This window comes from Oncorhynchus keta, chromosome 33 (genome assembly GCF_023373465.1).
Source record: "Oncorhynchus keta strain PuntledgeMale-10-30-2019 chromosome 33, Oket_V2, whole genome shotgun sequence".
Taxonomy (NCBI): Eukaryota; Metazoa; Chordata; class Actinopteri; order Salmoniformes; family Salmonidae; genus Oncorhynchus; species Oncorhynchus keta.
The window spans coordinates 10646085-10672707 of NC_068453.1; the positions used below are offsets into that span (position 1 = coordinate 10646085).

The 26623-nt window shown below is 42.5% G+C and overlaps 1 protein-coding gene across 4 annotated transcripts in view; it reads right to left on the minus strand.

Moving 5' to 3' along the window:
• LOC118366215 (non-muscle caldesmon-like) overlaps positions 1-19596 on the minus strand; it is a 54121-nt gene extending 34525 nt beyond the window's left edge. Inside the window, exon 1 of one of the 4 annotated variants that reach the window (XM_052491877.1) lies at positions 19243-19596. The gene's annotated coding sequence lies outside the window, so the exon portion shown is untranslated. The remainder of the gene's footprint in view (positions 1-19242) is intronic. The other 3 variants (XM_052491875.1, XM_052491872.1, XM_052491870.1) reach the window with 3 other exon arrangements.
• Positions 19597-26623: the final 7027 nt, after the last annotated feature.

Consider the following 26623-nt stretch of genomic DNA (forward strand, 5'->3'; position numbering starts at 1 on the left):
GCCTTGGTCTGTGTGTGTCTCTGTGCGCCCAGGCAACGTGCGTGTGTCCTGTCCATCGCCACCTGTAATGATGTGTTTGGAAGAGGTTGTCCTCCCTTGGTCCCGTTCAGCGTGATCTGCCTCTCCTCTCACACGCCGGCCCCGTGCCTCGCCTCCATTAACACATTTACTGCCTCTGGCCCAGCCCAGGCAGTGAAACACGCCAGGATGTGGCCACATCAATTCACTGGAGTTTTAGGCATGGGGGGAGGCCATAATTTCTGACTCTCTTTCTCTTTGCCTCGTTCTCCCCTTCACCCGTCTCTTAGTCTGTCACGGTACAGACACTGCTGTTGGACCGCAAAGGCATGATCCGACCAGCTGCTGACTACGTGCTCATTGTCAACACTGGGAGAATGTGAGGAGGAGGTAGGGGTGTGTGTGTGTGTGTGTGTGTGTGTGTGTGTGTGTGTGTGTGTGTGTGTGTGAGAGAGACTGCACATACTTCCTCCCCTACATACTGATGCCAAGGGGTTGTCAGACAACTCAGTTGACCCGAGGACAGATCCTGTGGTGTCAGAGTGGAAGACTTTAGCGGGGACACATCTTTCCTTGGGCAGGATATGAGGTGGCCAAAAGCATCTGAGCTCAGCTCGATCTCAAAACCATCTGCTTCATATGTTCGGGCTCTATCCGCTCCAAAACAAATTCATTCCGCGAGAAGTTTCGGGTTAGCGCTAATACGGAAGAATTCGGCAAATTAAAGCACTATTCATAGAATATTGGAGAGCTGAGAGCCCATTGGAAATTACAGTATAAGGACCGACTAAACTTGAATTCTTAAGACGCACCATCATTAGTGACTTAGTCTGATGATCACACACAATCCCTCCCAAATCACCACAGATTGCGATTGTGTTGACTTTGGCTGTAAGATTGAGGAGTGAGGGGAAAATATTGGGGCTGAAAAAAAAAAAAAAAAAAAAAAAAAAAAAAGTCCAAGACTCTGAGTTTCCACTTGGGGATGAAAAAGGAGACTCCAGCATGCATTCCCAGACAATGGTTCACGATCCCTGACACATCTCCTTTCCCAGACGAATATTCAGACTGACTGCTAGCTATAGCCTAAGGTCACCTGTAACAGCTCACAGCTGAGAATCCGTCACCGACACACTGTAATCATCACAGGCAAAAACGGATCACTGGATGTTACCGTCCAATCAGGGTTGTGCTAGACAAGGTTCTTTCACTGATATGCTTGACATCTCAGCTACTAAACCTAGTGTGTGATGTAACATGTTGATCAAATTACTCACATAACCCTTTTTTGGGAAGGAAAAAAAGGCACCCGAATGCCTTACATAATTCTGATAAGAGATTACAAATTTAGCCCCATCCTGGAACATTTCGATACATTTCCCAGTGCCAGTGTGATTAAACTTGGGTTTTTTGGCGTGGCATGTTCAATTGGTGTTTTAAATAGAACATTAGTCATTGGAATAATCTATTTTTACTCTTCTGGTTTGGTCCCAAACACGGTTCTGTTCTGTTCCTCTCCTCTCCTCTCCTCTCCTCTCCTCTCCTCTCCTCTCCTCTCCTCTCCTCTCCTCTCCTCTCCTCTCCTCTCCTCCAGTAATGCTTATTAAACCTGACACACGGCCTGACACACACACACACCTGTACATCAGCTTTCCTCAGTTGATCAGCTTCAACCTTCGCTACATGTCTGTCTTTAAAGCACCGTGTCGGAGACTCGTCGTGCTCGTCACCAAAGACAAATACACCCACCATGCCATAGTTAATTCACGTCACCATGGGTTAAACCATCAACCCTAGTCCAATACTCAGTCCAAATGAGATCGCTGCCAACAGCTGAGACGAGAGGACAAAAAGAGGATGTCAGTAAAACATAATCTTGCTATCAACGTCGCTTTTTTAAGAGAGTCATTTGCATTAGGATTAGTTTAGACAGTGAACCCTTGAATGACATTGGAAAGATTCAGCGAGTTTCAGAATGACGGCAGTACATGAGACGAGGCCTTTTCTCTTGTCCTCGTTGTGTTTTAAAAAGGCTCGTGCCTTAAATGGTGCGCTTTCAACGTCAGATCTACAGTCAGCCCGTATCAGAGCAGCGCGGCCCAAGGAGAACAAATCCCACACAAAATAGGGATGTTTTTTTTGTACTCCATCAGAAGGCTACTGCCTACTGGCTGTACTCCATATGACCAAATATGGAAGAAAAAAAAAAGCTCCCTTTCCCGTAACCTAACTGGGAGAGAAACATTTTTTTTCTAGCTAACATGCTGTGCAGTGAGATACAGGCAGCTCTCCCACTCATAACATACTGACCACAAAAGAGGCCAGGGTTCAAATAGTATTGGGAATTGTTGAAGTTCTTTGAGTGTTTGCTCGGAGTCTGCCTGGCGTGCCAGATGGGGTGGGGATTGCACTTTGGGGGCTAGTCCAGTGGTTCCACGAACCCTGGCAAGCTCAATCAAGCACAGTTAAACTCTTTGAAATATTTCAAATACTATTTGAAACCAGGTTTGGTTCGGGCTGGCTGTATCCCTAAGCAACATGCCTGATGATGGTGGCATCCCTGGGACAGTGCAAAGTAAAACCAGAATATTATTAGACTGGCTTGCCCTAGACAAGGAGGACCACATTGCAACTCTATATCTTTGCCTGGCTGGATCGCTATGGTACAAGGGTGTGTGAACCTGTGGTAAAGGCCGACTCCATTTGAAGCCAGTAGGGAGTTGAAAATAACTAACCTTTCTTTGTTCATTTTTAGAAAAATATACACATTTCTCTTCCACGAAAGGGTCGACATTCTGCACTCTAAAGCCTGAAGGTCTGTCCCGTAGGTCACATTTCTCTTGGCTGAACACAGCCTCAATCCGAGGGGTCTCAGCCCTGCGCTGCAGTTAGAAACCGTTTGTTTATCTGCCCCCAGACTATTTGGTCCCTGACAAACGCCTGCCACTGTTGTCAATCAAAGAAGGAAACCAAACGACTGGCCAAGAGGAAAAAAACAAAACCTCAACCCAGCAGTAGAACAAAGCAATAAATAAACTCGCTTGGCTTTTTCCCTTGTATTTAGTCAAGACGGAGTGGTTTTAGCTGTCAGCATGTAACCTATGAAATAATACATCAAGACTCTAGTCCAAATATCCAGAACACCAACTAATCTCAATAAATATCTGCCTCCGCTCTTGACGCAGGTTTTTTTTGTCATGAATCTTTTTGGAGGCAGCTCTGTAGACTGGTCACTAGCTAGCACAGCCTCAAAGTCATAACATCTGATTTTAAACCTAACCCCAACCACACTGCTAACCTTGAACGAAGACCAAAAATATAAAATAATACAGCCAATTTTGACTTTGCAGCTGGCTTATCTAGCGGAAATCGCACGGTTCTGTCTCCAGGGCAAGATTAATGACAATAAACGTCAACCTTGATATCAACAGCCTTTGTCTTGTGTAATTCCACTAGGACATACAGTACACTAAATGTTGCCATCTTTTTTTCTATACTGACGTGGCTATTTTAATTGTACCTTTATTTAACCAGGCAAGTCAGTTAAGAACATATTCTTATTTTCAATGACAGCCTGGGAACAGTGGGTTAACTGCCTGTTCAGGGGCAGAACAACAGATTTGTACCTTGTCAGCTCGGGGGATTGAACTCGCAACCTTCCGGTTACTAGTCCAACGCTCTAACCACTAGGCTACGCTGCCGCCCCAATGAAGCCGCTCTACAGCAGTTTGACAGAAGGGGGTGGGTAACTGAATGAATCCTGACCGAATCCTGTTTAGCAGACAGGAAGCTCACTCAGTTGAAACACTCACTCACTCACGACTGGGGACTTTGACGAATGACTCGCTCACCCCACCTGTTCAGGAGAAAGGCTTCCTCTTCCTTCACCCTGTCTGCGTCCCAAATGGCACCCTATTCCGGATACAGCGCACTTCTTCAAGAGTAGCGAACCACGTAGGGGAACAGGGTCCCATTTGGGACGCAAACAGGGTGGTGTCAGCGACAACCCACCATCTTGACACCTGCCATCTTTTAGTATAAATGACCCCCCCCCCAATGGGCCCCGAAGCACTCCTCGACAGATCATTAATCTGACATTCACTGACCAGAGTAGCAAGGCTGGGGTGTTGACACCTACATGATGTGTTTTAATCAAAGCAAAGCACTACTGATGCCAGTACAACCAAAAGGTCTGGATCTGCTACATCTCTCTGTCTCCAGGTTGGGGGCACTCAGATGGGAGCACATCCTGTACCAAAATAGACCTGTGTGTCACTAGAGGCCCCAATTCATGTATGGAACATGATAACATAGTAAAGTGTAAGTAACAGTAACATTGTCCTCACCAAACCGTCGATTGCGATCGATCTCAAAGGCATTCCTAGTCGATCGCCAAACATTTCTATAAAAAAACTGCGATAAAGCCATTCATTCCTAAATGTTTCTGTCTCGCGCTGTTGACAATAGGTGAACTTGTTTCATCTGCCCTGCGTTCCGGGTAGGCGAAGTGTTCCCATTTTGAACCATTTCATGTGTCTGAAGATACAAACTCCACCTACTCAGCGTTCCCGGAGAGCAAATCAAGTGCACCTATAGGCCTACCGCTAGCAAATCGTTTTGCTCAGACCATGTGCCTGTCTGCAGCTTCCTCGAGCTTACAACAAAGTCAGTTTATACTGTGATTTCAAAGCATCTAAAACCATGACTAGAGAGAGAGACTGTCAACGAATACAGAAAATAGCTTTTGTTTTTATGAGTGAGTTCATGTTTAAAGTTCATACTCCGCACTGTCAACACTTTTATATGCCATAAAATGCACTTCTCCACTTGCGCTGCAACCAGCACCGCAGCTTCAATGAATGAGTAGCAAAATGTCCCGATAAGGTTGCGTTGTCGTTATTATTAGTGTCGTGTCTTAAAAAAAAATATATATATATATATATATATATATATAAAAAGAGGAATATTTCACTTTCTCTGGTCATAGGAGTAACAACATGGATTTGTGCGTGATGCAAAAATAATGCAGTGTGAGTTTCGCGGATCAGCTCGGGAACACGGTCGCCCCTTTTTGGTCAGTCTTAGCCGAGGGACGGTCCCACTGTGAGAAACGGACCCTCTGATGCTCTCCCTCCGCTGAGACTGACCATCAAATCCAGACACAATCAGTCCAGTAAAATAAAGAATGCACATTGTTTATGCTCACTGAGCTGTGTTACTCAGGTAACACAACAAGATCATATACCTCGAGTTTAGAGTTTGAGTTGATTTTATTTTTACAAGGACAGTGCACATTAATCAACGTTTCAGTAAAAGTGCCGGTTTTAGCCAGCCGGCTAATTGTCAACGGCAGTCCCTGGGCAGGTTATTAAAAACAATTACAATATAGACAATAGCAACATAGGACAAGCAAGACGTAGCATACAGACATAGCAACATAGAACAAAAAGCAGCAAGACAAAATATAATTTGAAAATGTTCCGAGTTGATCCACATAATTATTATGACACAAAGCAGTGGCATCTGGAACACATGTCACGGCAACTGGAACACATGTCACGGCAACTGGAACACATGTCACGGCAACTGGAACACATGTCACGGCAACTGGAACACATGTCACGGCAACTGGAACACATGTCACGGCAACTGGAACACATGTCACGGCAACTGGACCACATGTCACGGCAACTGGACCACATGTCACGGCAACTGGAACACATGTCACGGCAACTGGAACACATGTCACGGCAACTGGAACACATGTCACGGCAACTGGAACACATGTCACGGCAACTGGAACACATGTCACGGCAACTGGAACACATGTCACGGCAACTGGAACACATGTCACGGCAACTGGAACACATGTCACGGCAACTGGAACACATGTTCTGGAACATACAAATGTATTTCTCATAAAGAAAAAAAACAAAGTATCAAACATTTCTGACAAGTTTCCCCTAAATTTTTTAAAAATGTTTTGCAGAGATTGAGAGACCCTTCGATTGCCAGATTTTTCAAAAAATGAGGCTATACTTTTGAGATAAAAAAATTAATGAAAACATCGGAGTGATTTATGTGCCTGGTCCGTATCACAGTGGGAGAAATGACTTCCTTTACATGGAAACGTACAAGCAGCACGAGCAGCAACGAAGCCATGACGTAACCGCTTACACACCAGGAGAAGCTTATGAGGCCTGCTCAGATCATGACACTGATAGATGTTTGTGTATCTCCTTGTGTTCTGTCTGTGTCTACCCAGGGGGCCATGTTGCCCCGCAGAAAATTGGTACCATGACCACTGCTTCAAAATTACACGTTTTACCTCAGAGCATACATTTTCATCAATCCAATCGTTTAGCCATGCGCAAATCTGTAAATCCGGCTGCGGAATGCGCTTTCTGAAGCGTCGCGCAAAGGACATTCAAGGGTATTGTGTGACAAGAGATCTTTCAAAATAAGGGGCCTGTTGCATTCCTGGGGAGAAAGATAGAGGAGAGTACCAGCGAGAGAGAGGATTAAGATTCTAGCTCTAGCACAATGACCTCACCGAGGGCTATTACTCTGAGTGAACGGGAAAGGTGGAGAGGTCCGAGACTCCCTTGTAAAAACATTTTGGTTTGTTTAGTGAACAAATACTTTTTTTTATTTTTTAAATCACTGTCAGGATAACTGATTATAATGGAGCTCATTGTGACGGCTGCCGGTGCTGTTTTTGTTTCGGACGAAATACGAGGAAGAGATAAAGGACGAGGTCTGTTGCTCTTTGCATCCAAGCATCACTCAGCAGGCCTGAGCACATCTGTACGAGGGGGAGGGGTGGGTCACTGCATTGGGGCTAAAGGCCAGGTGTGACACTAAGAGGTGTTCAGTAGCAGTACAGATTGATGAATGGGAGTGGAAACCGTGACCAGAGACGAGGGCTAATTTATCAGTCAAGCTCCGCTCTTCCATAAACTCCTGTCTGTTGAGGTTCTCATTGCACTGCCAAAACCACGTCTTAACTGTGATGCGATGGCTGTAACTAAGCTGTACCCTGGTCGAGTCTACTTCCCACCACCACAACCAAATCCCTCTGTGAGATATCCGTGAGTGAACAGGTTCTAAACCTTCCCCTTGATTTTGAAGAGCCATATCAACAACACCACCTTCTTAGACAGAAACCAGGAGTCTCCTATTCCAACCCTCTCGGTGTTCTAGAGATGCCTTGCTTACGACGCAATGTCTAGGTCTGTCTGGGTGTAATAAATATGAATGTCTATATGCGTGTTTGCCTCTAGTGTAAACATAGCTCACCTTAAGACTCTGAGCCTGCAGCTAGCTCAGTGTAAAGACCGTGTGACATAATAGTAATCGATAGTTGTGAGGTTCAGCTCCTCCGAGACCATACATTCCTGTCTGAGTGGAGAGAGGAGACAACCCTTCTCGTGCCTCAGTGTTCTCCTATCCTGGAGGCTAGGCTACGCTAGAGGAGATCTCGTTTCTGTGCATATTTCTGCTGGCTGTTATTATTAGTGTCGCATGGGGTCAGAGGTCCGTCCAGGACGGGTTGCAACTCTGTGTGCCCCCCCCCCCAGGGTGATAGTGGGGGCCAGAAGCCATTGATCTCCATAAAGCATAGGTATATCTCTCTTCTCCTAGTCCTGTCTGTCAATGGGCCCCATCCAGATGCAGTAGCATAGCCATTTTTGTCAGTGAAACATCTTGACCATTGACGATTTGCTAAATTATGTCAACTCAGCAGTGCTTGTCTGTCAGGACAGAAGGCCATTCCTTCTCTTCTTCGCTCCTCCTCCCTGTGGCTCTGACTTCTGACTCTGCTGCCAGGCATTCCAGGAAACACTAGAGCTCTAGGAGACATAACAAAGCACTCACTCTGTCTCTTTCTATCCCAGTCGCTCTCCCTTCCATCTTTCTCTTCCCATCTGCCCATTCTCTCGCTCACAGTCTCCTCTCGCTCTCCCACCACTCTTTTTTTCTCTCCCTCTGTCTCACTCACTCGGTCTTGTCCAGTCTTGGAAGCCTCGTGGTTAGTTCTCTCGTGAGTGTCTTAAGTATTTTTGTACAATGGCACATTGCCTCAGTTATACTATGAAGTATTTTTTTTACATGCCTCCTAAAGCTACGTCACTGACACAACTCTAGATAAGAGAATCACTCCTCTTCAACTTTTACTGCCAAATGAAGGATACAAATTCAGCATTTGTAGGTTAATGTACGTTATTTAAAGCGTCTACTTCCCAAATCTAGTAGAATAACACGTCTCAGACAACCATGAAATTGTAAATAATTAAGTCGTCGGGTTTAGGAGAGTGCTCCCATTTATAGGGGTTCGTTCCGTTTTAGCTAATGGCAGAACTGGAAATGAGATGACTCTGTAAACTTAAGTACAATGGGAACAAATCCAAACCCCCCCCCAGGTTTCTTTTCTGCTAGTAATCTGCTCAGAAGGAAAACCCATCTCCTTCTCACATGATACCCATCCACCTGTGCCACCTCTGAACAAGCACACACACCTTATTCACTTCCAGCCTGTTCCCTCTGTTTATTATGTATTGAGCCTGAGTGACTGGTATTTCATTTCAGACGGGCTCAAACTCCGGGCCAAGCAGGGCTGGTGTACCATTACTGGTCATTAACTTTAACCTGAGCTAATGGCTGCTCATTATCCAAGGTGGTCCCCCAGATGTCTGTCATAGTAAACGGGTGGCACAGAGCTTTAGGGACAAGAGCATTCAGACATCCTCTTCTCTGTCCCAGGGAACACACCAACCTGGGGTAGACATTGACACAGGCCTCCCCCTAACAAGCCTTCATTGTTCTACTTTTCCCCTCAGCTGCTGGGTTCATTAAAGCAGGGATTAATGAGGCCAGCCAGCTTGTCCCCCCCCCCCTTCTCTTCTACCCTCACCCCTAGTACCCAAACCAATCCATCCCAAAATCTCGAACCCCATCAACCACACCCCTTCTAATACCCTCCTCACCCCTATTCATCCAAACCCTCTACCCTACTCAACTACCTCACACCCACCCACCAAACCAACCCTTTAAATCTACTCCCATCTCACCCAACGTCATACGCCCACACCCCTTCCCTCTCCCATCCCCTCCACTCCTCTCCCCAAACCCAATCGCATGTGTACATTCTATTCAACCCAACTCACTCAGTTAGCCTTGTCTTGTCTTGTCTTAGCTAGCTAGCAGAACGCTCCTCCTCATGAAGATGTCTGCATTCATCTGATGAGAGGAGAGCCATTAGTGCTAACGGGCCTGTAATTAAGAAGCGCTCACTCTCCTTTAATGAGCGTGCTCACTTCGTTTAGTCTAACCGTGCATTGCGTAAATAAGCAGCGGGGCCTAGCAGATTTGCTCCATTGTCTTTGGGTAGCCTAGCATCACACTTGTTATCGAGTTGCTTGTTTAGAGTTGTTGTTTTGTTGACATAGTGTCCTCATCTTGGCATGTGTGGAATTATAATATAATATATAATAATATATGCCATTTAGCAGACGCTTTTATCCAAATAGACTTACAGTCATGTGTGCATACATTCTACGTATGGGTGGTCCCGGGAATCGAACCCACTACCCTGGCGTTACAAGCGCCATGCTCTACCAACTGAGCTAGTGGCTGATTGCCACTTCCTTTTGCATTTCAATTTGTTAGTCGGTTTTCTCGGTCTGTCAGACTGTTGATGCTACAGATCGGGTCTTGTTCCATTAAATAATTAGGCCTACTCATCATTTTATCTTTAATTCAAGATGGCCGCCTGTTAGGTAGAAGGGTTTATTTTCAAATAGTAATACTTGTCAAACTACTTCACTAAGAAAATACTTGGACCAAGCAATACAATAAGCTAGCTTCCTACAAGTGTATGCAGGAGAGTTGAAACCCAGCATGAATCCGAATCTGTCCCTTCTTAGCAGAGTTTTGGCTAGCACCTCAACAGCCATTAGCACCAGACCCATTGCCCTAGACCTGGGCTGTTTAACAATAACATGACTGATGGTTTCTCCCAATCACCTTGAGCAGGTCTCTTAAGAGGTAAGACACTCAGCCTCTCTCCCATGCAGAGGAGCTCTGATTAAAACCCCTGTCAAAAGGCAGTGGCAACGTCCCAACGGGCACCCTATTTCCTATATAGTGCACAACTTTTGATCAGAGCCCTATGGGCTCTGGTCAAAAGTAGTGCACTATTAAGGGAATAGGGTACCATATAGGACGGAGGCAGTCCACCTGCCAGCTCCATGTTACCCAACAGTGAAGTGAATTTATGAATTACCCGATGGTACTGAAATGATTCCAAACTAACAAATTCAAGCTGGACTCGGGTCTCGCACAGTACTATATATGGATGAAGGGGATACTTACATTCCCCTTTCTCTGAAGTGGGGGAGAAGTCTTTGGCATTATTAGGTGCCAGGAGAAAGAGAGAAACACAACATACAGTAATGCGCACGCACACACACACGCACACACACACACACAATAAACAAAATAACTGCTACATTGGGGATGGATCCTCCATGTCAGCCATTTTAGATGCTTTGATCTTCAGCTTTAAATCAGATTCCATTGCCTTCCTCTGTATGGAGCAATGACATGTGAATAGGAAAATAATTGGAAGGGGAGATCTGCTCGCTGCTCGGCTCCTCTCGTTGCTTGTAATACATTCCTGAGCAACCCTGAGAGGCTTGTATGTCAATGCCTGAATATGTTTCTGATTACGAGGGACAGAGTACACTCAATAAACTCTTAGACCATTACTACTGCTCCTAATACCAGCCAGAACGCAGACCCCCAGACTGGGCTGGCTAATTCAGGTGGGTAGTAACATTACTGGAGACAATAAAAAAAATATTTAAAAAAAAGGTCTGCACCTTTAAAAACATAACACTTGGCTCCAACAGGAGAAATGGCAGCGGTCATGGCTTCGGATTGCTGCTGTGCAAAGGGAGCGTTGTCCGAAGCTGTAGTCCTGATCCAGACAGGTCAGAATGATCCAACCAGTCTAAAGAGTACTGACACTGTAGTTCCAAGAGTCACATCTTTTGAACTGAAGCAGCACAATCAGCGTAATGAACCGACAAAGTTTGTTACATCATTTATTTATTTATTTTTTAAAGGGGGGGTAACTACATACAGACTCTAGCTAAAGTGTTAATCAAAGTACTGTAGTGTTACAACTAGCGCAGCACATCGGCATCCTGTGTCATACCAGTCAGAGCCTAGACTTGTGTGACACACAGATGAGCAATATCCTCATCTCTCGTGTGCTCTCACAGTACAGAGAGTCAGCAATAAAGTGCAGAATCCTGTCTCCAGAACCCTACGCCTGCATAACTCGAGATCTCACAGACACACAAATCATCCATTGATGTCAATCGGAGAACTCAATGACGCAAATCCTCCAGTTTCTCGAATTAAAAGACACCACTCTGCGTGTCTGAGCATGAGGTAAATCCAAACGGCTGTATACGAAAGGTAAATCCCCTTGTTACCTAAGAGCCCCGATTCCTCCAGCTGCTCTGTCCCATGAGAGCCAGCATTCATCATGAAATCCCCACACTCCCCATCGCACTCACCACCTCCACCATCCATACAGTACCACACACACAAAATATTACAAAGTAACTGGTTTTAACACGAGAAAACATAGGCAAAAGTTCAGTAAACTTAAAATTGATGCGTTTGCTACATTTTCCTCATATGTTCATTCAACTAGTAATTGTTATTTTGGGCTGTGGAACTAGTTACACACAGTGATTTTGACATACAACATTTTCATACATAATTACATTTATACAGTAATTAGCATTCAACATGTCCTCGCCTGGGATTTGAACTCACAACTACTCCAGTCACAGCGGTCTAATCTTCCAGCTACGTCACCTTGTCTGTGTCAATAACCGATTTCACCTGTATTCCTACACATTGGACTTAAAAGTAAACCTCAGATCTGTTAAAAAGTACACTTTATCATAGTGATTAAGGAATAACATTAAAAACAAAAATGTCATATGCCCCACCAAGAACTATACATAAAAAGCTCAAATAAGTTAATCAATTCAATAATGAGAGAATAGTCTGATTAATTGATACAAACATGGTGGAGTAGCAGGAAGCTTGTAATGCCGTGAACCAAGAGGTTGTGAGTTCCAATCCCAGGTGAGGACATGTTGAATAACAATTACTGCGTAAATGAACATGCACATTGTAATCATGTGTGTCAAATATGTAAGTTGAAAACATTGGAAGTTAAGATGCCAAAAATAATCATTTCCAGTTGAATGAGCATAAGAGACAAATTGATCAAAGACATAATTTGTTAAAAATATTACGTTCAGGTAACACTTTGACCAAAAAGTTGACTAAACCCCCCAAAAATATGTGGAAGCAGTTATTTAATAATAATTAGTTGAAGCAACTAAATTTGCGGGTGTTTTATTTTTTTAAGTGCACACACACACACACACACACACACACACACACACACACACACACACACACACACACACACACACACACACACACACACACCTGTTCCCTCAAGCCCGTGTCCCTACTCATAGACTCTCTCCATCTCCAAAAAAACATGACCTCACTCTTCCTTCACGCAATAGCATCTTTCACACACACGGTTGGGATTTACCTCACTATATTACCTATAGGACCTTTAATTCCCCCAGTAACCTAAAATATGAGACTTTTAAAAAGATGATTTTAAGGCCTTGATCAGCTATGTTTGTTTAGTTTTGGGGGCCGAGGAGAGGCGGAGAGAGGGAGGAGGGAGGAGAGGGAGAGAAGGAGGAATGTTAGCTGTCTGTAAAAGGGGGTGAAGAGACTTAGTGCCAGGGGACTGGTTGAAGCACTAGGCATGTCTGTGGTCCCTGTGGGTAGACGCCAAAGGAAAACACAGAGCAAATCAGCTCGCAGAGACATTTCCTGTGCTTGTTTTATCAGATGAGGAAAGAAGCCCAGGGGCAAAAGGCTTGCTCAACAATGTTACACACTTTCAGCCCCGTCGTTGTTTTGGGAACTGAACAGAAGACATCTTTGGAGGATGACATAAGTAGTAGTGTATGAGTCTCGGGGTAGTGAACTGAACTCACACTCCCACGATCACCCCCAACCTTGAAATCTATACTTTGGGGCAAAAACATTTACCTTATAAGACTTGGGTTGAGTAAGCCAAGGGTTCCTGTACCATCTCCCATCCACTAAAAAGAGATTTGGTTGTGTTGTGAGTGAGTTGGATGTGAAAATATCCTTATACAGCTGGTGGACTTCTGGAGGCCTCGCTGCCTGCCAACTGGCATTCGATGGGTAAATGTGCCAATTATCAACAGTCTGCCATGCTACCAATTAGGGAATCTGGCCTTGAACGATAGCACTTCAAAGTCTGAGAAATGTGGGAGAGATTTGATCTAACAGGCCTTCTAATCTGAGCCACAGCGAAAAGAACGAGTGTCAGCGTTCTTCTTCATCATCATCCAAACTCTTCGTTCCCCAGAAGAGTCCGACTACTTCCAGAGTCTATCCATACCAAGGACTGAGGAGACATACGAGCCTGGTATGGCACGGGTTCTAATGCAATGCAGAACCTTTCCATTGCAACCTGGCTAGGTAATGAAGAACAACAAACAGAATTACAAAGAGGATTTCATGCCATAAGAGGAAAGATTATATATTACTAACAAAACATCTGTAAGCCAGTTATTGCATATTTGCTGGGTCCAAAATAAACTAAATATAGTTTCAGTTTCAGCTGGCCGCTCTTACTTCACAAATTAGGAATGCCCCATTTGCCCCCATTTTTTGATCGTCACCAGTTAAGAGTTAAGCAGATTCCTGTTTTTTTTCCTCTCTCAAATTTTCCAAATGTGCTCCAACTTACTGTGTGGTTCTGGGTACAGTGCATTCAAATTACATGCTATCATATTCAAAGCAGAAAATAAATAACAGTGAGTATGCTGTGGCCAGAGTCCAGGGCAGAATCACTTGAGGTTTAGTTCCATGTCAATCATCCTCCACTTCAAATTAACTGAACGCTCCACGGGAACAGTTGTCGAGAGGACACAAATTTGAGCTTTGGGCTCCAATTAGACTTCTCCCTTGGAGACATTGATGATGTTGACTCTTTTGATCAGAGATGATGAAGAGACATCTTTGTTGTGTAACCAATTGCATATAAAGATGGCTCCTCGATCCCACAAATATATCTTGAGGCGGCAAATCTGCATAAAATCAACCCAAGTGGCAATAATCTGAACGAGGCAAAAACATGCTTAACAGACAAGTTGCCCATTATAAGACAAACCAGAAAATATGCTCTGGCGAACTCTGAGAACACTGCGTGTGTTTGGATTTACATGTCAACATGTAATAATTTAGAACTCCTTGCAGAACATTTGACAAACGTAAATTGAATATATTATCGATAAACAATGGCAATAACAAAAACTAACAGTTTATGTTACACAATTTCCGATGCGAGTTCTCTTTTTTCGTACTTAACTTTAGTTGGCAGCCTCTCTCAGTGGCGGTAATAGTAACTGTAGGCTGCAGCAGAGATATAAAGAACTTCTGGAACTGAATAGTGCAGTGGATTAAAGCTCTGCCTCGCACCACAGAGGCACTGCAAAACTCTAGGTCTGCATTTACACAGGCAGCCCAATTCTCATCTTTTTCCACTAACTGGTCTTTTGACCAATCAGATCAGCTCTGAAAAATATCGGACATGAAAAGATCTGATGTGATTGGTCAAAATTGGGCAGCCAGACTCAGAGTGAAAAATAAAACGAGACATTTCTCATGAATCCTAAGAGGACGCCACCTTTAAAAGACATTATGCTTCAACTAGCCTTCTCTCAAATACTGTGTCTAACAAATAGCCTTCCCTCATAACCACAGTGTCTCCAGGCACTCCTTGAAAGAGAGAGGGCCTGGATTAACATTGTCCTTAATAACTGTATCAGCTTCTCAACCCTGAAGACAGTGGTATTGATTCCAGAGTAGAATGTGTGTTTTCACACCTGCAGGGAGCTTGAACACAAGTAGCTCAGGTCAGTCACAGAGCAATGAAAAGTTATCTAGTACAGTTAAGGGGGGGTGATCTACTATATTGTTTGTGAATCCAAAGGCTGCATCAAAGCCCTGCCCTTGGCCACAATCTATCGCATGCTCCAGGGTCAAGCCTCAAGTATATGTCCAAGTCCCATCCCAATGTTCTAACCTCCGGCCAACTAGACCTAAACTCCCTTCTCTAGTCCTCGAGGGCGTATTCTCCTCCCTTCACTGGTCTGAAGCCCATCTTTACGTCGTTTTGAGTCATGATTAAGGTTATGGAAGAACTGATCCTGAAACATTCTGTAAATGAAGGGCAGAGAGAGAGAGCAGAGTAACAACAGCCAGTAATGCACAGGGCAAACCAGACTCCGGAAACCCAGGGCAGTGTTCCCTACATCCTGCCCGGGCCCTAGCCAAACCCTTGTTATCACTGTGTAGAATTACCTCCAGATCCCCCCTCCCTCCCTCTCTCTCTCCATACAGCACAGCACATTACCCAGGCTCTTTATACGCTAAACAAAAGTAGCCGAAAGAGGCAGAAAAAGAGGCAGAAAGAGACTAAAAAATAAGCCCGGCTGTTATGCATTCCAAAGGCTATATCAATCGTCTGTCAGCAGGTTCAATCTGTTCCTTATAAGACAAGGGCATCCCCTCATATTCTCCAAACACTGCAGTGTTATCAGATACAGCTTCATGGACAATTACTGTGCTGTCTAGCTCGGAGCATTCTGCAGCTCCATAGCCCCCGAACCCCATTTTCTACCGTTCACTCACTTCATACTAACTGCTTTGTAATCAACCTGAGATCAAACGGAAGGCAGAGATAGACTACGTTGAAAAAAAAAAAAAAAAAAAAGGTGGTTGGCCCAAACTATTTGGGTGGATTCATTTGGAGTTATTGCACATCTCACTGCAATGCTTTACTGTACCACAATGTGGTGAGATGAGAGAGAGAAAGAGAGAGACAAGGTTCTTGGAATACCACACACTGTTTGGACAGTGTTGAATCAATGAGTAGCCTTCTACAGCCCATTATAACATCAGCGTTTCCTGTTGCTTTGATAAACTTAGATATCAAGTTGATTACTCCGATTAATCATGGTTTAACTGGGCGCAGCTGGTCCTGTGTAGCATCAGCTAGACCTACGTAGGGATAAAGATTCTAGCCAACCCAGTACAGATGGTTAAGCCTATCCCTGATGAGGGCCACGGCTGTCAGTTGGACCCCCAGTGGAGAGGATCTGACCTGATGGATCCTTTGCTTTCATGACATCCCTTGGCTCAGGCAATTGAAGACAGCTAGTATTCGTCTACAAGAGACAGTAAAATCCCACGCCACAGCACAAGGCCACAGTTTACAGTTGGAGAAGGTCCAATTATATTCATCCCAAATATTTAGGGATGACAGCAAATCAAAGGAAAGTGCTTTTAAGTGAAAAATTATTCATTTTTGTGTAAAGGAGGATGTTGTTTTGTTTGTTCTTCATAACTTGAGGTATTATCCAGTTAAAACTAATGCATTTGTAACGTAATTATTTATAGACAGTTGAAGTCGGACGTTTACATACACTTAGGTTGGAGTCATTAAAACTCGTTTTAACCACTCCACAAATTTCTTGTTAACAAACTATAGTTTTGGCAAGTCAGTTATGACATCTACTTTGTGCATGACACAAGTCATTTTTCCAACAATTGTTTACCGACTATTATTTCACTTATAATTCACGGTATCACAATTCCAGTGGGTCAGAAGTTTACAGACACTAAGTTGACTCTGCCTTTAAACAGGTTGGAAAATTCCAGAAAATTATGTCATGGCTTTAGAAGCTTCTGATAGGCTAATTGACATAATTTGAGTCAATTGGAGGTGTGCATGTGAATGTATTTCAAGGCCTACCTTCAAACTCAGTGCCTCTTTGCTTGACATCATGGGAAAATCAAAAGAAATCAGCCAAGACCTCAGAAAAAAATTGTAGACCTCCACAAGTCTGGTTCATCCTTGGGAGCAATTTCCAAATGACTGAAGGTACCACGTTCATCTGTACAAACAATAGTACGGAAGTATAAACACCATGGGACCATGCAGCCGTCATACCACTCAGGAAGGAGACACGTTCTGTCTCAGAGGAGAACGTAATTTGGTGCAAAACGTGCAAATCAATCCCAGAACAATAGCAAAGTACCTTGTAAAGATGCTGGAGGAAAACGGTTACAAAAGTATGTATATCCACAATAAAACAAGTCCTATATCGACATAACCTGAAAGGCCTCTCAGCAAGGAAGAAGCCACTGCTCCAAAACCACCATAAAAAAGCCAGACTACGGTTTACAACTGCACATGGGGACAAAGATCGCACTCTTTGGAGAAATGTCCTCTGGTCTGATAGAACTGTTTGGCCATAATCACCATCATTATGTTTGGAGGGAAAAGGGGGAGGCTTGCAAACTGAAGAACACCATCCCAACAGTGAAGAACGGGGGCAGCATCATGTTGTTGGAGTGCTTAGCTGCAGGAGGGACTGGTGCACTTCACAAAATAGATGGCATCATGAGAGAGGAAAATTATGTGGATATATTGAAGCAACATCGCAAAACATCAGTTCAAGCCTGGACGTAAATGGGTTTTTCAAATGGACAATGACCCCAAGCAAAGTTGTGGCAAAATGGCTTAAGGACAACAAAGTCAAGGTATTGTAGTGGCCATCACAAAGCCCTGACCTCAATCCTATAAAATATTTGTGGGCAGAACTGAAACGTGTGTGTGAGCAAGGAGGCCTACAAACCTGACTCAAACCTAAAACAAAAATAGAACTGTTTGGCCATAATGACCATCGTTATGTTTGGAGGAAAAGGAAAAGGCTTGCAAGCCGAAGAACACCATCCCAAACGTGAATCACACGGGCAGCAGCATGTTGTGGGGGTGCTTAGCTGCAGGAGGGACTGGTGCACTTCACAAAATAGATGGCATCATCAGTAGGAAGATTATGTGGATATATTGAAGCAACATCTCAAGACATCAAGTTAAAGCTTGGTCGCAAATGGGTCTTCCAAAAATGGACAATGACCCCAAGCATACTTCCAGTTTTGGCAAAATGGCAATAAAGTTAAGGTATTGGAGTGGTGCGAGCAAGGAGTCCTACAAACCTGACTCAGTTACACCAGCTCTGTCAGGAGGAATGGGCCAAAATTCACCCAATTTATTGTGGGAAGCTTATGGAAGGCAACTGAAACGTTTGACCCAAGTTTAAATGGTTTAAGGCAATGCTATCAAATACTAATTGAGTATGTAAACTTCTGACCAACTGGGAATGTGATGAAAGAAATAAAAGCTGAAATAAATCGTTCTCTACTATTATTCTGATATTTCACATTCTTAAAATAAAGTGGTGATCTTAACTGACCTAAGACAGATAATGTTTACTAGGATTAAATGTCAGGAATTGCACAAAACTGAGTTTAAATGTATTTGGCTAAGGTGTATGTAAACTTCCGACTTTAACTGTAGGTATAATTGATCCTAGAGTAAGCCCACTGGCAAATACCAATCAAAAGCATTTCGCTACACTCGCATTAACATCTGCTAACCATGTGTATGTGACAAATACAATTTGATTTGATTTAATTAAATCAACTACACATTTCCTGAAATTGTCAATTGATATGCAGCCTATGTATTGTCTATTATAAGGGAGAGAGATCTGGCTCACATCCCACTCCATGAGTTTGGAGACTGCCTCCTCATATTTGTCTGATAATAATCTATGGCATGGGGCAGCGGGGACATTCCAGAATTCACATTCAGATCGGTAATAGGTTTTCCAAAGTGATTTGGCATGAAATATTATACTCGATAATAACCACATTTGATTACAATGCGCAAATCATCTACATCGACTCTTTAATTCTTTATAGTTTAAGTTAAATTATTGAAAAAATGCTAACCGCAGGATAGCCACATTATTAGGAAACTGCTGGGTGTGTGCACCCTGTGTAGTTTGCTGTAGAAATCTATAATTTTAAAATTACATATCTAATCAATTGCAGCAACTCACAGCACAAAAATATCATTGCACAAGTTGTAATCATAAGCACTACGCAAATTTCACCAAGTTGGATAAACAACACAAACAACTTCGGAAGCGCAGAACGTACCTATTGAGTTGAGCAAGTAAACGATTGTTCTTTCACCGGGTTAGCAAACAACCACGAAGCAGGCCAGTCAATGTAGAGAGACAGAATCTGCCTTCCGATCGGTCTGCTCCACGGTATTCAATAATAGGCTACTACAAAGCGCAAGCCCCTCCCTTCAAAACATAATCGCACACATCTCTCATATGTTTACAGTTGAAGAGCCCTGTGCATTGCCCTTAGTCTGGTCCAAGTGCTGCTTAGTTAACCTATGTATTTAAAAAAAAAAAAACGATGTCAAAAGTCAAAAACTCAGGCCATCACTTCGTAAAAAAGTGAGGAAATAAATGCCGACATTGAAAGTTCTTACAACCCCAAATAATCTAAGCAGACAAAACTGATTTGCTGAATGCCCTTTTTTTGGTTATCCTTCAAGGGGCCTCTGAAAGAAAAGCCTCTGTCAGGAAAGATCATGTGAAATGTTAATCTTGGCGAAAAAGGGTACTTCTGCTCAAACAAACACTTAGAGACTGGTGTAAAAGCTATTTAGAAAGGACTCAAAATATCCCCAATTTCAGCAGTTTCATAATTACTCGGGATTAACCAAGTAATAAAGTGAGACTTTGTATTGCAGGGCACCTTTAAACGTTATTTAGACAACATTCTTACTCAATCAGTTATGTAATAGCCTACTTTAAAAAAAATCAATTTGTTCGAGTTTATCATCTTTCTGGTCCATTGTGAACTTTTTTTCCAACAACTTTTAAGCAAAATTAAGTTGAAAAGTGTATTTTCCAGATGTTGACGTCAGGTACATTTTAGGTGCTGAATTAAAGGAGAAAATACGTATTTTCCATATGTTGAAATCGGGTGCATTTTAGGTGCTAAATGAAAGGTGAAAATACATATTTTCTGGACATTTCTAAATACTTATTTTACAAATGTTCTCAGGGTAAGCACAATAATACTTGTTCAAGCCTCTTTAATATAAGAAAGAGGAGCCAACTGAAGACTGCAATATAATATTCATTATTGTTCCCATCGGTCATGTGTACAGTGCATTCAGAAAGTATTCAGACCACTTGACTTTTTCCACATTTTGTTACATTACAGCAAAAATTTATTAAATTGTCCCCACCCCCTCATCTACACACAATACCCCATAATGACAAAGAAAAAAGTTTTTTATAAATTTATAAAAATAAAAAAAAACAGAAATATGACATTTACATAAGTATTCAGACCCTTTACGCAATACTTTGTTGAAGCACCTTTGGCAGTGATTACAGCCTCGAGTCTTCTTGGGTATGATGCTACAAGCTTGGCACACCTGTATTTGGGGAGTTTCTCTCATTCTTCTCTGCATATCCTCTCAAGCTCTGTCAGGTTTGATGGGGAGTGGCGCTGCACAGCTATTTTCAGGTCTCTCCACAGATGTTCGAGCGGGTTCAAGTCCGGGCTCTGGCTGGGCTACTCAAGGACATTCAGAGACTTGTCCTGAAGCCACTCTTGTGTTGTCTTGGCTGTGTGCTTAGGGTCATTGTTTTGTTGGGAGGTGAACCTTTGCCCCAGTCTAAGGTCCTGAGTACTCTGGAGACAGTTTTCATCAAGGATCTCTCTATACTTTGCTCCATTCATCTTTCCCTGAAACATATCCACAGCATTATGCTGCCACCACCATGCTTCACCATAGGGATGGTGCCAGGTTTCCTCCAGACATGATGCTTGGCATTAAAGCCAAAGAGTTCAATCTTGGTTTCATCAGACCAGAGGATCTTGTTTCTCATGGTCGAGAGTCTTTAGATGCCTTTTGGCAAACTCCAAGCGGGCTGTCATGTGCCTTTTCCTGAGGAGTAGCTTCCATCTGGACACTACCATAAAGGCCTGATTAGTAGAGGCCCTTCTACCCCGATTGCTTAGTTTGGCAGGGCAGCGAGCTCTAGGAAGAATATTGGTGGTTCCAAAATTCTTTCATTTAAGAATGATAAAGGCCACTGTGTTCTTGGCGACCTTCACTGTGGAGAAAAGTTTTGGTACCCTTCCTCAAATCTGTGCCTCGACACAATCCTGCCTCGGTGCTCTATGGATAATCCTTCAACGTCATGATTCAGTTTTTGCTCTGACGTGAATTGTCAACTGTGGGACCTTATGGTGTGTGCCTTTCCAAATCATGTCCAATCAATTGAATTTACCACAGGTGGACTCCAATCAAGTTGTAGAAACAGCTCAAGGATGATCAATAGAATAAGAGACAGCTGAGCTGAATTTTGAGTCTCATAGCAAAGGGTCGGAATACTTATGTAAATAAGGTATTTCCGTTTATTGTTTTTAATAAATGTGCAAATGTCTCTAAAATTCTGTTTTTGTTATGTCATTATGGTACAGTGTGTAAATTGATCAGGATTTTAGAATATGGATGTCACATAACAAAATTCTGAAAATGTCAATTATTCTGAATACTTTCAAAATACACTGTACTTAAGCTCACTTTTCAAAAGCATTAACCTATCAATGATGCTATTCACAATAGTATACCGTACTAAATAAATCAACACACCACTTCAATTACAATAACATTGTCAGTAACGGTTACAGAATGTTATTTTTTTTCTTGCTATGACTGTGATATGCTGTTATTTATCTACCTTAATTGAATGCACTACGTCGGCCTGAATTAGAGCATCTGCTGACTGACCAAAATGTAAATGTAAAAACAAACCATTTCAAATCATGCTGGGAATTATTCTAATGAGCTCCACCTCCAAACACATACACATTTGATCTATGCGGACCAGGTCTATGGGATCAATATCATGCCAAATATATTTGCAAATGTAAATCAACAATCCACAAATATAAATCATTTTCCACAAATGTAAATCAACAAGCCACAAATAAAAATGGCTTTCCACTAATGTAATTCGCTATCCACAAACAAACACCTTTTGATTTGTATTTGTAAATCAAGGGCATTAAGTAAAATGACTGGCATAAAGATTTGAACAAAAGAGAGACTTGCACAAACATGACAGAGATGGTTAACCTGCGACTCTGTATTTGGTAGCGCTTAGGTCACCTGACTTTTGGCAGGGATTTACGACAAGAAAATGATAAGAAGTTCTCATGCGTAGACAAGAAGTTCTCACACATTGAAAAAAGTTATCACGGTAGAAAACAATTTGTAGTCGTAGAAAAAAAGTTCTCATGTGTATAGAAAAAGTTCTCATGTGTATAGAAAAAGTTCTCATGTGTATAGAAAAAGTTCTCATGTGTATAGAAAAAGTTATCATGTGTAGAAAACGATTTGTAGTCGTAGAAAAAAAGTTGGCCCCATAAAAGTTTATCCCTGAGTCCGAGGTGCTAAAGGAGGTCCTTAAACTTGACCCCAAAGAAACATCTGGGTCAGATTGTTTAGACCCTTTCTTCTTTAAGGTTGCTGCCCCTATAATGGCCAAACTTATCTCTCACCTTTTTAACCTGGCTCTCCTCTCTGGGGATGTTCCCATTGCTTGGAAGGCAGCCACAGTTAGTCCTTTATTTAAAGGGGGAGATCAAGTTGATCCTAACTGTTATAGGCCTATTTCTATTTTGCGCTGTTTATCAAAAGTGTTGGCTTTCTTGACGTCTATAGTATTCTCTCTGGTATGCAATCTGGTTCCCACTCAGGTTATGGATGTGTCACTGCAACCTTAAAGGTCCTCAATGATGTCACCATTGCCCTTGATTCTAAGCGATGTTGTGCTGCTATTTTATTGACCTGGCCAAAGTTTTTGATAAGGTAGACCATTCCATTCTTGTGGGCCGGCTAAGGACTATTGGTGTCTTTGAGGGGTCTTTGACCTGGTTATAAAGTTAGAACATCTGCTGTCTCAGCCACTGCCTGTCACCAAGGGTGTACCCCAAGGTTCGATCTTAGGTCCCACGCTCTTCTCAATTTACATCAACAACATAGCTCAGGCAGTAGGAAGCTCTCTCATCCATTTATATGCAGATGACACAGTCTTATACTCAACTGGCCCCTCCACAGAATTTGTGTTAAATGCTCTACAACAAAGCGTTCTTAGTGTCCAACAAGCTTTCTCTGCCCTTAAACTTGTTCTGAACACCTCCAAAACAAACATCATGTGGTTTGGTTAGAAGAATACCCCTCTCCCCACAAGTGTGATTACTACCTCTGATGGTTTAGAGCTTGAGGTAGTCACCTCATACTAGTACTTGGGAGTATGCTAGACAGTACACTGTCCTTCTCTCAGCAGATATCAAAGCTGCAGGCTAAAGTTACATCCAGACTTGGTTTCCTCTATCGTAATCACTCCTCTTTCACCACAGCTGCCAAACTAACCCTGATTCATATGACCATCCTACTCACGCTGGATTATGGAGAAGTAATTTATAGATCGGCAGGTACTGGTGCTTGGGGAGCGATGGGCAACGATGCTTCGAGGGTGACTTGTCAATGTGTGCAGAGGGTCCCTGGTTCAAGCCAGGTTTTGGCGAGGAGAGGGACGGAAGCAATACTGTTACAAAGTTTGATTCCTACACCTCCCCTCTACTTTTCGTATGCCTCTCCTGTGGGAATGGTTAGAGGCCTCAGGAAAACGTATATCTCCTTAATGCTCATCATCTGTGCAACATGAGACAGCGGATGGATTATAATAATTTACAATGTATGACATATCCTTCACATTTAGTGGTGCTATCACACTGGCCAGCTAATTCAACTATTTGGGTGATGAACAGGTGTACACCGCAATAGTGTTGCAAACATAGAGTAATCTAGGCTTAGGGTTTTGATTATTTACGTTGGACATGCTATGGGTACACATATGGTTAACATGTTATGATTACCGTACTATAATTTATGCAGCCTTGAAAGGCAGGCATCAGCATCGCCCTCGATTTACAAATACAAATCAAAAGGTGTTTGTTTGTTTATGGTGAATGCATTTGTGAATAGCGATTCACATTTGTGGAAAGCGATTCACATTTGTGGATTGGTGATTTACATTTGTGGATTGGTGATTTACATTTGCGAATAAATTTGGCATGATATTGATCCCATACAGGGCCCTTAGTAATCAAGCATTTCAGAATTACTCCTAGGAATTGAGAATAAAGTATGACAGTGACCTAATTTAACTCACCGCTCAGAGTATGACATAAAAGGTAGTTATCAAGCATCTCTCTCCTATTTTCAGCTATGAGTAGTAGTTAGTCTTGTGAGTTGATCTCAGTTGTTTGTTTTGTAGGCTATTCAATGTCCTGTTTTTATTGTTATATTAAAATGTAATCGTCATAAAATATAATTATAATGGTGTCGGACAATTGTGAAATTGGTTATTAGGACTATTTAGGTGAAATAATACTCGCCGGCACACAGGCGCATGAAAGTTTGGCAATGTGGTGAGGCTAATCGAACCAAATTAGTTTGAGAGGATATTATGAACAGCTGTCCACATGAACCTCTTTACATAGAACTACCGATCCCTTTTCCGTTTTCAGCCTTTTTAAACACAACGTGTCATATTATGCATCATGGAAATAAAAAGAAAACCGACTGGTGGGAGGAGGAAAGTCAATTTGTACTGCAAGTTGAGAAATACAGAAGTATTATCAAGGTTACATTTTGTCATACATTGACCAGCCAGCACAGGAAGGAATCCAAATCAATAAACAGCACATTCCATTTGTTCTGTAAGAACCGCTGAAGAATGTGAAAAACGCTGGTACACCATCCGATGAAAATGTAGGTTGGAGATGACCAACTTCTGCAGGGAAACAGGGAAAAAACAGGTAGGCCTGAGTTCAGTTGCCATGTTATGCACACTGTTAAGTAGACTATTTTGTTGTCTAAAGGGTATTCTCTGCATTCAGGAGGTGGCCCTCCACCTAAACCCCTCAGTGCCATAGCTGAATGTGTGTTTAACAATCTGTGTTGCTCAAATGTGACCATCTTGTGCATTGGAGAGGGCCAAGCTGCTGTGCTTAGGATTTAACTGTTGGGGATAGGGCTGTCTACTGCCCCCGCTGGAGTAATTGCGTGCCCATAGTAAACATACTTTTTTTGTCAAAAGTTGCTAATATATGCAAATAAAAAATATTATTGAATAGAAAACACTCTAAAGCTTCTAAAACCGTTTAAATTATGTCTGTATGTAAAGCAGAACTCTCAGGACAGTCATTCTCCCAAACTCTCTCTTGTCATCAGAAAAGTTGGCCCAACTTTGACGTCATCGCCCCCACCCTTCCCAAGCACTTACCGGTCTGGGAACAGTCTCTCTGTCTTCAGCGCGATCTCAGCTTTCAATGGGGCTTCTCATTGTGAGAATCGCGTGCTCACCAGAGTTTTGGCAGGCCGAAATCTTTCGGTCACCCGAAAAAACAGGTCACTTTTATGCGTGCTCTGCTCCGGTCCTGTCTTTTTTCCAAGATCGATTATACAATGCATGCGTTTCTGTTCGTCCTCACGATTGCTGTACACCTTTATAACATGTTAAAGCTTGATTATGAACTTAGTTTGATAAGTTTAGTCGACATATAATACGACACGCTCATAAAATGCAATCCGTAATTTCGATTAAGACATTAATGAGCGAGAGACGATGGACATAGTCAATATAACTATTTGTTCAGCACTTTTGAAATGTACAGAATTCAGAACAAGGGCCGTTCTTACAGTATACTACTATCAGTAGCACTGTCAAAGATATACGCACACACTGGCCACAAATGATGTGTTTACAATACCGCGTTGGTGAAAATAGACCAAATTATTAGGGTGAGGCACATGGGCTACTAACAGCTTACTAATAATATATATATATAAAATATAATATATACTACACAACATACACTTAGTATTACTTTCTTCTCTATAGTACACATACCTCTCTGGCATCCTACATCATTTATGAAGCAGCATAAGACATTGTTGGACTCACGTTGTTGTGATGTGCTTGAACAGGAAAGTGGCGCGGCTTTCCTTTGTGGGCAAATTTTGTCATCAAAGAGAAAGATGACGGATTCACAATTCCGAGTTGAATGACCATTCAAAACGTATTATTCCAGACTTCCCAGTTGCAATGCTTGCAGTTAGCCACTGTCACTGATTCCTCACAAACCACACATTGTTGAAATTGTGATCTCCAAATTGTTGTGTAATGATCATGTCCAATGGCCGATACGTTTTATGTATATTTTCTCTTCATTATTTCTCTTCAAATGACAAGGATTTGCCAGTAGACTTGTTTCATGATGACTACCGTTCAAAAGTTTGGGGTCACTTAGAAATGTCTTTGTTTTTGACAGAAAAGCACATTTTTAGTCCATTACAATAACATCAAATTGATCAGAAATACAAGTGTAGACATGGTTAATGTTGTAAATGACTGTTGTAGCTGGAAAT